This window comes from Stegodyphus dumicola, chromosome 3 (assembly GCF_044657685.1).
Source record: "Stegodyphus dumicola isolate Sdum_Otavi_A_Nest chromosome 3, ASM4465768v1".
Lineage (NCBI taxonomy): Eukaryota > Metazoa > Arthropoda > Arachnida > Araneae > Eresidae > Stegodyphus > Stegodyphus dumicola.
This window is the reverse complement of record NC_140770.1, coordinates 59,350,578-59,363,454: the sequence shown is the minus strand read 5'-3', so window position 1 is coordinate 59,363,454 and position 12,877 is coordinate 59,350,578.

Here is a 12,877-nt window from a genome sequence, read left to right as displayed (position 1 = left end):
AAAGAAACTTCATCTTTGAAGCTTTGGTCGATACTGAATCTGAATATTCCTATGTTTTAAAATCAACAGTAGAATCCTTAGGAATAAGATCAGAAACTCATAAAAAATTAACACACGTTGTGTTTAGAGGAAGGATATCTGATATGAATCATAAATGTTGAGAATCTACATACTGGTTATAGCTGCAAAATTCCTGTTTTAGATCAGCCTATTATTTGTGGACCTATACTTAGTCTACAGAAAGGACCTTCGGGATCAGAATTAGCTCTAAAGGGAATTCATATCACAGATGTTGATTATGTCAACCCGAGGATTGAACTTTTGATAGTAGGGTTCAGAATTTTCTGGAAATATTTATATAGGAAAAATACAGAAATTAAGTACAGGGATTTTTGCCATGGAAACAGTGCTCGGATGGGTAAATCGCCAACAACTAGGGGTGAAAATTGTATTGGTGCTATAGTTACCTTCCTCTTAATTCAAAATCAAGATAACAGAAAAATCTCTGGGAATTAGAAACCATTAGCATTACAGATCCCTTTGAATTGAAATCTAAGGGGAATTTGATAAGATCGTAAACGGTCATTTATGACAAATTTAAGAAAGATAATGAGGGAAGATATGAAGTGAAATTTCCATGGGTACATGAGAAAAAGAAGCTATAATTGAAAAGGTACCACGTGAAGAACTATCTAAATTTGATTGCTACTTGCCACATAGAGGTATTATCAAGGAAAATTCAACAACTAAGTTTAGACCAGTTTTGACGCATCAAGTTGAAAGAAAGGATTTCCTTCACTTAATGATTGTCTTGAAAAAGGACCTAAACAATTTAGAATTGATACCGCCATTATTAGTAAGATTTAGGGGAAAAGGAATAAGTGTTATACTTGACATAAAAATGGTGTTTTTACAGATAAGCATTGCCGAAGAAGCTCGGGATAATCTTCAATTTCTGTCGTGGAAGGATAGTGAGAGTAAAGAAATTCAAGTTTTTTAGGCACCATAGAGTAGATTTCGGAGTTATCTGCAGTTCGTTTTTTCTTGGAGCAGTTATTCGTCATCATCTAGAGAATACATGCATAGAACGTAAAGAAATTGCTGAAAAGTTATTGAGATCGTTTTGTGTTGATAACTGCGTCATTTCATTGGATACAGAATGTGAAACTCAGCATTTTATAGACGTCTGTATATAGTTAATGTAAAACTCTAAATTTGAATTGAGAAGCTGAGAGTTTACCAATTTTAATACGAGTATATCAACTCCAAAACTAGAAATATCTCAAGTCTGAGGAGTGCTGTGGAATCGAAGAACTGACACTTTATCTTGTGAAGTTGATTTAAGAACTGAGATGATGGAACCATTTACTAGAAAAAGTTACTTTCTATTGCACAAAGAGTTTTTGATCAGATTGGGGTTTGTTGCCCTGTAACATTGTATCAAAAACTACTTCTTCAAGAAAGCTGGAAATCAAAACTTGGTTGGGATGATGAACTGTTAAAAGATGTAACTGAAAAGTTTAAGAAATGGTTTAAGGATCTTCATCTTTTGAAATTCGTTGAAATTCCAAGATATATGTCAATAGAAAATCGTGTATCCATCAGCCTGCATACATTCGGTGATGCATCTAAATTATCTTATTTAACTGTCATTTTCTTGAGGGGGAAGTGAAAATCAAGTTCTAGTGCGACTCCTGATTTCTAAATCGAGGATCGTACCATTGAAAGCAATGTCAATTCCTAGACTAATGGCATGTGCAATAGGCATACGACTTTCTGATATGATGGAAAAGGCCTTAAGTATCCAAGATATTGAAGAATATTATTGGACAGATTCAACTTCAGTACGGTATTGGATAAGTCATGATGATACATGGATTGTGTGTGTAAAAAACGAGTTAAGGAGATAAGAAATCGAACAAGGTGGCGACATGTACCAGGCACTGAGAATCCTGATGACTTGCCTTCAAGAGGTTGTTCAGCGAAGAATCTAAAAGAATCACATTGGTGGGAGGGTCCTCAGTGGCTGAAGTTGTAGGAAAAAGAATGGCCTCATCATACCCGAAATGATGAAGAAGAAAATGTTGACATTGTTGAATAGTTCTAACAGCATTTAATAATGTCAACGACTTGTCTTCAAGAGTTGTTAGCTACTTTTCGATTTACACGAAAATTTCAAGAATGATCGGGTGGATGTACAGGATTATAGAAAATTCTCGAAAGAAAAGAGAAGAAAGAAGCAGGGAAAGTCTAGAGTTCATGAGCTATAAAAAGCAGAAAAAATTATAGTAAAGCTCGTACAACTTAACTCCTTTTCATCTGAAAATATTAAAAATTTAAAGTCCGTGTGTTTAAGGATGAAGGGATTTTGCGAGTCAAGACAAGAGTAACAGAGAAGAAAGATTTAGAAAATTTTTCCAGTTTTATTGCCAAGTACACATAAATTAGATAAACTATTCATCCTAGAATATCATTTGATTTTACATCATGCTGCACTTCATATGCTCTCAGAGATTAAATTGCGCCGGTGCTTGTCAATTTTCAAGATAAATTATAATTTCTGTCGGAGCCCTAAATCAAAAAGCTTTCTTTTATGTACGTGAACCACAATTTGAGCACATAAATTTTGTTTTAATAACAAACATGCCTTAAAAATCAATTCTACTTCTGAACGCAGACCTCGCACTTTCCCTTTAAGTAAAGAAAACCTATCCAATCATATGTCAAAGGCTTATTCTCCAGGATATGCAATGAATTTGTAAGAGCGGGTAAATTTTGCATTCCCCTCAAAGAACCAAAAGTGATACTTTGGTCGTGAACGTTCCGCTATAGTGACTTCCTACTGCAGAGCTCCTGTAGACTTTCTGACTGATGTAACCAAACGGTATAACAACTTCTATCACTATACAGAGAATTCTTACGTTTATTCTCACGCTGTATTCAGGAAAGTTTATTCATGAAAACTTTCTCCTTCACGGCTAGAATTATATCGACAGAGCATCGCAATCGGAAAGTCTTTAACTCTTCCCTCATTATTTTCAAAGCTATACATTTCCGTTATCTTCATACCGTTTCTAGAATTTTCACTATTCTCCTTAGTGAAGCTTTAATCATTTTAACTTGGTGTGCTTTAAAAAAAAAAGAGGGATACCTGTCATCCCTTGAAATAGTACATTATACGTATACAATCAGGGCTTAAACTCAGATGGAGATCGACTGAGCTGCTTCTTAGCATCTAAGTGGAATTGTAATTCCAACCGACGCCCCAAATAAGACAAGGTCCGATACTTTTTTCTGTTTAACTATGTAAAACTAATTTAATAATTTATTAGATTTCTCTTTATCTCTTTACATTTTTCTTAATTAAAATAATATTAATCTGAATTTAAATTTGTTATTTAATTATTTTAATTTTTAGCTATTTTTTTATTCTTTTTCCCTTCCTCACAGCATTCCATAGGGCTCCTCCATTTTTAATTGTAAAAATTAAGTCCCTTTATGCTCTTAACCAATCTTCGAGAGAAATTTTGGATTATAAACGGTAGAAAAACTATAAGAAGAGCTATTTCTAAATGCATTGCCTGTAGGAGACGCAGTGCAAAAGCAATGAGGACAGATTCTGTCCCACTTCCAGGTAACCTATTTAATATTTTCATCGACTTACACTGGTGTGCAAAACTTAAGGACGAGACGGTTTTTTCAATATAACTTTGTACAAAAGCTTTCCAAATCAACACATTTAATACCGTAAGATCCCCAATACGTAAGGACATGAGTAATGTAAGCAACACTTACTAAAAGAGAAATCAGAGGGATAAAAATAAGCTTTATTGAAAAAGTAGTATGGAGCGCAATGCGACTGAAGTCCGAAACATCCCTGTGATGGGTGTCCAGCAAGAAACATCCGGTCTTTAATAGGGGATATGATATCCTCTGACTTCTAGGCAGGTTTCACAGCGTCTGCCCACGCTGAGAATGAGGGTGTCAATTAGTTGTTGAGGCCTTGCTGCCCATTCGTCTTGCAGCGCCAATCGAAGCTCCGGAATCGTTACTGGTGGTAAGGTACGAGCTGCCAAGCGTCTGCCTAGAAAATCCCATACCTGCTCGATGGGATTGAGATCCGGAGATCGTGCCGGCCAATCCATACGTTTAATATCCTCACTCTCTAAGAGCTGTTCGGCAGCTACTGTGCGATGACATGGTGCATTGTCGTCCATGAAAATGAACTGCGTACCCATAGCGCCTCTAAAAAGACGCACATATGGAAGAAGAATCTCGTTGACTGAACCTGCGTCGAAGATGTGAAGGTCTGTACGACTACCAAGCATGATGCCTCCCCAAACGAGAATACCGCCACCTCCATACCTGTCCCTTTCAATGATATTCGAGGGATGATTGCGGCTTCCCCGCTCTCTCCAGATGAGTATGCGATGAGAATCACTACTCAGACTGAATCTGCTCTCATCTGTAAAGAGTACTCGTCCCCATTCATTGTCTCTCCAATTCCGGTGTTCGCGGCACCACAGAGAACGCCTTCTCCGATGGGCAGGCGTTAGAGGTACACACCGTACAGGGCGTCGTGCAAACAGACCACCACCGTGCAGTCTTCTGGCCACGGTAAAACGCGATTTCGGTCGTCCAGTGGCCTGTGTCGTGTGTCTAGCGATTTCTCCCGCTGTCTGCCGCCTGTTTTTTCTGACCTGTAAGGCAATATACCGGTCATCTGCGGGTGTGGGTCCTCGTGGATGACCACTACTAAACCTCCGGATAGCTGTTCTTGTAGTTTAAAATTGTCTCCAAAGTCGTGAAACGATGCTGTGAGCAATTCCGAACTCTGCAGCCACACTTGTCACACTGCGGCCTTCCTCCAACTTCCCAGCGATTCGACCTCGGGTAAAAGCATCCAGATGTCGTCTAACAGATTGATTATTCGCAATTTCTCGCTGAGGTAGCAACTCAGTGTGATTTTAACTGCTATACGGCGTGCAATCTCTTTGCCAGAAATACTGATCTTACACCGACAACATGCTTTATACTACTCAGACACTCTCTCATTACGTCTACCTGCATATCTGCGCATGTGCTACCGTACATCACCTTACTTAATCTCCTGATTGGTCTTTCTGTCCGCTCTGCCTCTTCGTTCAGCTGATATGCTAATTTTTCGACTTCGTCCTTAATTTTTGCACACCAGCGTATAGTTACCTGGAAATACTTGAATTTTACACAGTAAAAAGACTCAAAAAATTGAGATTGATTTTAACTTGAATAAGATTTTTACTTTATGAGCTGTTAGATTTGTTTACACGAGTTCATTCTTTCTTAGTATCGAATACTAGTCGTTTGGTTTTATTTAATCTGTTGCTACAAAACACGGCAAAAAAAAAAAAAAAAAAAAAAAAAAAAAAAACATTACGAATTAAACATCTGGCGCGAGGGCAGCCCCATTTATAGAAAAAGATGAAATAGGCATAAATATATATAAAGCTGAACATTTCTCCTACCCCTTCGGGCTGAACACTCAAGTTCAGGAATGACTACTTTCTCGTAGTTGTAGTTGATTCGGATATTCCTTCTGCCATCTTGACCAAAACTGATTACGAAGCTGTTGAATCAGATGCCATTTTGACTTAAGGCAAAGAGACTTTGTTGGAGCTCTTTCAGAAAAGGAAGTTACAGGAGCACCTATTAAGAAGTGTCCTGGAGTAAGCGGTTCTAAATCCTGAGCATCTGAAGAAAGAGGAGTCGGTGGCCTAGAATTTAAACATGCTTCCATCTGTATTACTAGAGTGGTAAATTCCTCAAAAGTTAAGATAGCTGACTTGCAAACTTTCAATAAATGTTGCTTCGCAGATTTGATTCCAGCCTCCCACAGTCCTCCAAAATGTGGAGCTGAAGTGGGATGAAATGCCATACAATAAATTCTTGAGCTGCAAAGTTTTGAATTTTAGCAGAACTGAGAAGCACTGATTCGTCTTTTATGTAGGTTACTGCTCCTCGAAAATTCGTTGCGTTATCAGAATACAAATTTACCGCCCTTCCACGTCTAGAGATAAACCGTCTTAAAGCCGCTAGAAAGGCATCTGTTGATCAGTCTGAAACAACCTCGAGATGAATTGCTTTAGTGGCAAAGCAAATAAAAAGAGCAATGTACGATTTAATTCTTAGGTAAATTCTGCGTGTCAGGTTAGGTTTTGCAATGAATGGTCCACTAAAATCAAGTCCATCGTTAAGAAATGCTCTTCCAACACCAAATCTACTAGAAGGCAAGTCTCCCATGATGGTATGGCATGATTGCGACTTCAATTTTAAGCAAGTCAAACATTTAGATAGAATTCGTCGGACTGCATCTCTTCCAGAGGGTATCCAAGATTTTTGACGGATACAACACAAAGTAAGTAGAGGACCACTATGTAAATGCATTTTGTGATAATACTGTATCAGTAGCGTAGTGAAATGATGATTCTTTGGCCTGAGAATATGATGTTTTTTATTGTGATCTAAGTTCGAGTTTGTTAAGCGTCCTCTAATAATTCCCTCTCCATCAAGGAAAACATTCTTTGGAAACAGTTTACTATTCTGAGGCAAGGAAAGTCTCTTTTGTAAGTAGTTGTACTGAAGCTTGAATTCTGATTTTTGAATGAGCTTAATTATAGATTTAGTTGCTTCTTTAAGCTCTCCAGGTGATAATTCACCTTTGATGTTTTTAAGTCTGAGCTTGTATTTTGCAATTTCTAATGTATCTTAAACACCACGAAATTATTCTAATGCATTTTGAAAATGATGAATATTTTGAAATAATTTCTAGCATAGCAGTAACTTCAGGTGTATCTGAAATGGTGATACTGACTGACAGAAACGATTTCTTTTCTTCGCATCTGATATCATCTACACATGCTTCCTGTGGATCTCTAGGCAGAGGGAGCATATTATGCTGATACAACCATTGAGGACCATGCCACCACAAAGTGTGACTTTTCAGTTTTAATACAGAAATACCTCTGGAGGCAAAATCTTCTGGATTTTCTTGACTTTCCATGTAATTCCATGAAGCTTCTGAAGTTAAGTCTTGAAATTTTGATATTCTATACGCAACAAAACTTTTCCACCCTTGAGGAGATGAACTAAACCAATCTAAAACTATTTTTGAGTCTGAATATAAAATAGCCTGATCAATGTGAATATTCTCTCTTAAGGATGTTGAAACAACTTTATAGAGTCTAGAAAGAAGAAGCGCTGCGCATAGTTCGAATCTTGGCAATGTTATTATCTTTACAGGAGAAGTTTTTGATCAATGAAACGTGGAATGTTCCATTTTCGAATATTGTTCTTAGATAAAACACTGCAGCATAGGCATGTTCAGACGCATCGCAAAAGCCAATTAACTGAATATTTTTAATACAACTGTTTTTCATCATGAATCGTGAAATCTTGATTTCAGCTAAATGTTATATTTGAGATTTAAAGAGATTCCATGCTTGGGAAATATCATTTGATAATAAATCATCCCATTCAATATTTTTCCTCCGTTTAAATGCTGCTTTAAAGTTTTTAATTGAATCGTTGTAGGTGATAAAAACCCAAGAGGATCATAAATTTTGGCGATAGTTGACAGAAGTTGACGTTTTGTTAAAACACCATCCATAGGTGGGATTATTCTAATTCTGAATACATCTTCTTTAGCATCCCAAATGAAGAATTTTAGAATTTCTAGAATTGTATGGATTTGACTTTCTTCACTCTGCCAAAGGTCCGTTCGGCTTCTTAGTTCTTGGGGTAAAAATTCAATGACTGACGGTCCATTAGATACCCACTTTCTTATTGGAAAACCGCCTTTTTTTGATTAATTCGATAATTTTTCTAACTGTTTTGCTTCCTCATTATTCTTCGCTCCTGTGAGAACATCATCTACATAGATGTCTTCCACTATGACTCTCGAAGCTTCTGAAAAACTCGTTTGTTCCTCTATGGCAAGTTGTTTTAATGTCCGAATAGCCAAATGTGGAGCACAAGAAGTGCCATACGTAACTGTCAGAAGTTGGAATTCTTTAAGCGGTTCTTCAGGATTTTCTCTCCAAAAATGTTTATTGACTAGAATTTGTCGGAACATTTCCTCAATATATCCAGTGAGTGCGATACAATGAGTTCTAAATTTCAATGGGATGTCAAACAATTCATTTCGTGTCAAACATCATTTAAAGAAACTCCTGAATCAGACTTTGCAGAACCGTCGAATACGACCCGTAATTTGGTAGTTTCACTTTTATCTCTAGTAATTCCAAAATGAGGTAAATAGAAAAACTCTGACGATGATTTTGAAAGATCAACTTTTGGAACAATCCGCGTATGATTCATCGTTTGATATTCCCGCATGAAATGTATATATTGAGTTTTAAGCTCTAAATTCTGTTGAATTTTCCTTTCCAAGGAAAAGAACCGCTTCTTAGCTCGATTTCTTGACCCACCCAATAGAACTTTATTCTTAAATGGGAGATTGACAACAGATCTACCATCAGAATTTCGACTAGTGTGATTTAAATAAAAGCCTCGACATCTTGCTCTTCATCATTCAGTGTACTCACTTCTGGAACCGATTCGACTTTTAGAATTTTTTCATTGAATTTTCAATGTCTATTAAAGCATGACAATTGATTAACGAATTCTGAATTCTATTTGAAACGGATACCCTTCCTGAAATGAGTCAACCCAATTTTGAATTTAGAGCGGATGGTTGGTTTTGATTTCGCATTATCTTTCTAGTTTGAATTAAATCTAAGAATATATCCGCCTACTTAATCCTTTCAGATGAGGCCAATTTATTTCTGACAGATCAAAGTTTGGTAAATTTGACGTCAGCTTTTTGACTACTAAAGCCTTAACAGAAAAGTTCCCCTTATTAAAATGAGGAGTAAAATTTAAATTAGCTACTTTCGTAACACGTGCGGCAACTGTATCATCAAGTCCTAGGATAGTGTGTTCAGACTTTTGAAATGAAAGCTTTAGTCGATTGCAACACGATTCAGTGATTAAAGATGTTTGAGAACCATTATCAATCAGAGCACAACATTCGATAAACTGTTCTCGATTATTTTTTACTCTTATTACAGCTGTGGTACGTAATATTAAATTAGAATTTTTTACATTCCCTGTGAAGCAAAACTGCTGCTCTTCCGAGGTTGATATAAAGGCTGATTTTGAGATAGACCTTTTTGAGTAGACTGTACTTGACTTTCAGCAGAATGTTTTTTTATCAGTTCGAAAAGCACGAAGAATTGTGGGATGTTCCTGTTTACATACCCTGCAAGATGTAGTAAATCTGCAGGATGATACACCATGATTTAGTCTCAGACAGTTAAAACAAAGATTTGCTTTTCGTATGAAGTTCCAACGCTCATCAATACTCATTTTAAGAAATTTCTTGCACTTATGTAAAAGATGTGGTAACTGGCAAAGTGCACAAGAATCCTGCCTTAACTTGTTTTAAGAGCAAAAGTTTTGTTAATTAATTTTACTGATTTGTCTGGAATTTTATAATTTCCTTTTACGCTCTGAAGGCTTCTAGCTTGTTTTTCCAAAAACGAAAGAAAATTTTTTAAAGATGGAAATGTTTTATTCTCTAGCGTTAATACCCACTTGATTTTAAGTGAATCTTCTGGCTTATCTTGTAACGCAAATATTAGAAGAATTTCGACTAACTGATTGCATTCTAGTTTTAAAATTCCGAATAATTTCATTGCTGGTATCTATCATTGTTCGAATGGAATCAGATGTTAGTTTTACAAATTTTAAATTAAATAATTTTCTACACTGAGAAAATCCTAATCCCTTTGGTTATCTTTCGAGTAAAGTGTCCCAAGCATTTTTATAATTTTCATAGGTTATTGCGAATCCTCTAATAAGTCTTGAAGCATCAGAAGAAACTGCTCTTTGAAGATATTGCAATTTTTGAATGTCAGTTAAAGATGCATTACGTGGCAGATTTTACCGTCTTACCATTATTGAGCTGTGCTTCTTTATTAAAAAAATGAGTTTAGATATGTTTCTATTTTAAATAATGATTCGTCTGCCAAAGCCTGAGTCTGAGACAAATTTTTAAACTCAGATTCTTCATCAAAATCTTCAAGAATAGAGTATTCATAATAACATTCTTCAAGCTTGTCACGACATCTTTGCAGATTTCATTTTAATGTAAGAATTTTATCTAAATTTTCTGATGTTAAAACATCGTCAACAGTTCCAGTAAATCTTCCGATTTGCTTGATTTGAGTTTGATACATTAACGGAACTGTTAATTTCCTTTTTGACGTTTTTATTTTACCTTAAAGAATAAAATTACCTACAAAATAGTTATGTACAGATGTCGTGCAAACTTCAAACATATATTTAAAAAATGTATAGTAGAAACCAATGTTAAAGAATGAATTTTACATGAAAATAATCTGAATACAACTAAAACTTCGTTATAGTTTTTCATTTACAACATAAAAATGCATGCCTCTTTTTTTTTTTTTTTTTTTTTTTTGTAAACCACGTAATTTTAATGGAATACTAGATTTGGATTTTCAAATGTTTGTTCATAATTTCAATAATTAATAATTATTAAATAGCTTACCTTGAATTTTCATCGACTTATAGTAACCTGGAAATACTTGAATTTACACAGTAAAAAGACTCAAAGAATTGAATAAGATTTTTACTTTATCAGCTGTTAGAATTGTTTACATGAGTTCATTCTTTCTTAGCATCGAATACTGATCGTTTGGTTTTATTTAATCAGTTGCTACAAACACACGGCAAAATTAAGAAATGCATTACGAATTAGACATCTGGCGTGAGGGCAGCGCCATCTATAGGATAAGATAAAATAAGGCATAAACACTTTTAAAAGTGCTCCCTTTATGCTCTTAACCAATCTTCGAGAGAAATTTTGGATTATAAACGGTGGAAAAACAATAAGAAGAGCTATTTCTAAATGAATTGTTTGTAGGAGACGCAGTGCAAAAGCAATGAAAACACATTCTGGCCCACTTCCAGAAGACAGATTTAGAGTAGCATCCATTTTTGAAGTCGTTGGAATAGATCTAGCAGGCCCTTTTATTCTTAAAGATGGAACAAAAGGTTGGTTTGCTTTATATACATTCGCTGTATTCAGAGCTATTCATCTGGAACTGCTAATTTCTCCTTCTATGAATTGCTTTCTCTTCAGTTTACGAAGACATAAACGTGGACGTCCTCAAGTAATGTATAGTGATGATGGGACGAACTTCACAGGGGCTTTATAATCTGTTTAATGCTATTGGTTGGAAAATGATTGAAGGTGAAGCAGCTAATAGAAGAATTAAATGGAAGATTAATCATCCCCCCTCAGCTTGCTTTGGGGTGATATCTGGGAATGTTTGATCCAAATCGTTAAGAAAATGCCAAGAAGAGTCTTGAAGAATGCTCCACTAACTTATGAAGAGATGCTTAGCTTACTTTGTGAATGTGAAGCTACAGTTAATTCGAAACCATTAACTTATGTATACGAAGATTCGGATGAGTTAAAAACCAATTACTCCTGCAATGTTCCTCCAAGAAATTCCAGAAGTTGGTGTACCAGATCTTGACCATATGGGCAAGATAAATTTAAAGAGAAGGTTACGGTACCAGCAAAGAATTCGGGAAGAGTTGAGAAAATGTTTTAGAGTAGAATACCTAGGAAATCTCATGCTCGAACAAACAAATAAGAAGTCATCTTATGAATTAAAAGTTGGGGACATAGTTTTAATTAAGAATGAAAATAAGAGGCGAACCTTTTGGCCTTTGGGACGAATAGTCAAATTGTATCCCGGTAAAGACAATAACGTCAGAATGGTTAAAATTAAGGCATCGAATGGATAGATGCTAAGACCAATTCAACGCTTATATCCATTGGAAATACAACCAGAATCTGAAGGAAGCCCTGAAAAGGCAGATATTGAAGAAGAAAATATCCATACAAGTCCTTCAAGCGATACTGAAAGAGTTACTAGAAGTGGTCTAGCTATAAAAGTACCTTCTAGATTTAAGGACTTTTTGAACTTTAAAATAGACTTTTAAGTGAATTTAAAATGGACTTTTAAATTTTAGTTTAATTAAATATTTGTTTTGATAAAAATCCTGTTATCAAAAGGGGAAAGTATGTTAAGTATAGCATTGTTCATATACATTCAACCAGTGTAGTTTTATTTTCCCTTTAGTTTTGCTTTCAGTGGCAACTGTTGTAAAAAGTTATTCTTATTATTATTTTGTAGAATAAATTTGTTTTGTTGTGTTTAAATTTTTAAAGACATTATTTAGTAGGATTGAGTTTATGGGATGGACAAAGTGGTGAACATTTACTATCGTATATAACACTTCTATACAACTGCCATGATCTTCACTCCAGTTTCGCTTAGAACTCCATTTTTACTTGTTTCTGCAAATATGGCTAAGACTACATACAAACGTTCCAAAATGTGTGTAATAAAGGCAAATTTCAGAGAAGTATTGATATAGGAAAACTGAGAACTAGGAACACACTTATCCCAAGAAATAAAACAAAATGCTGAAATTTCCTCAGAGATATTCGTACAATATCGCAATATCTCACATTAGTTATATTTTGAACTACTAAAACGTTGAACAGAACTCCAATTCAAAACAGAGAAAGCTAATCCGATCTCACTGCGAATTCGCTACAGTCAATAACAGCACTAAGTAAGCAACTGAATTGAGATGTTTTCCTTCAGCTTTTATAAGCTTTTTAATCCTGCACGAGAATATTCTAGTATTTTCTCGATTTTTCTGGATAGCAAAAGAGTACAATTACGAGATATATATTTATTAAAATGTTAAATGCGCGTGCTTCCTGTATTTA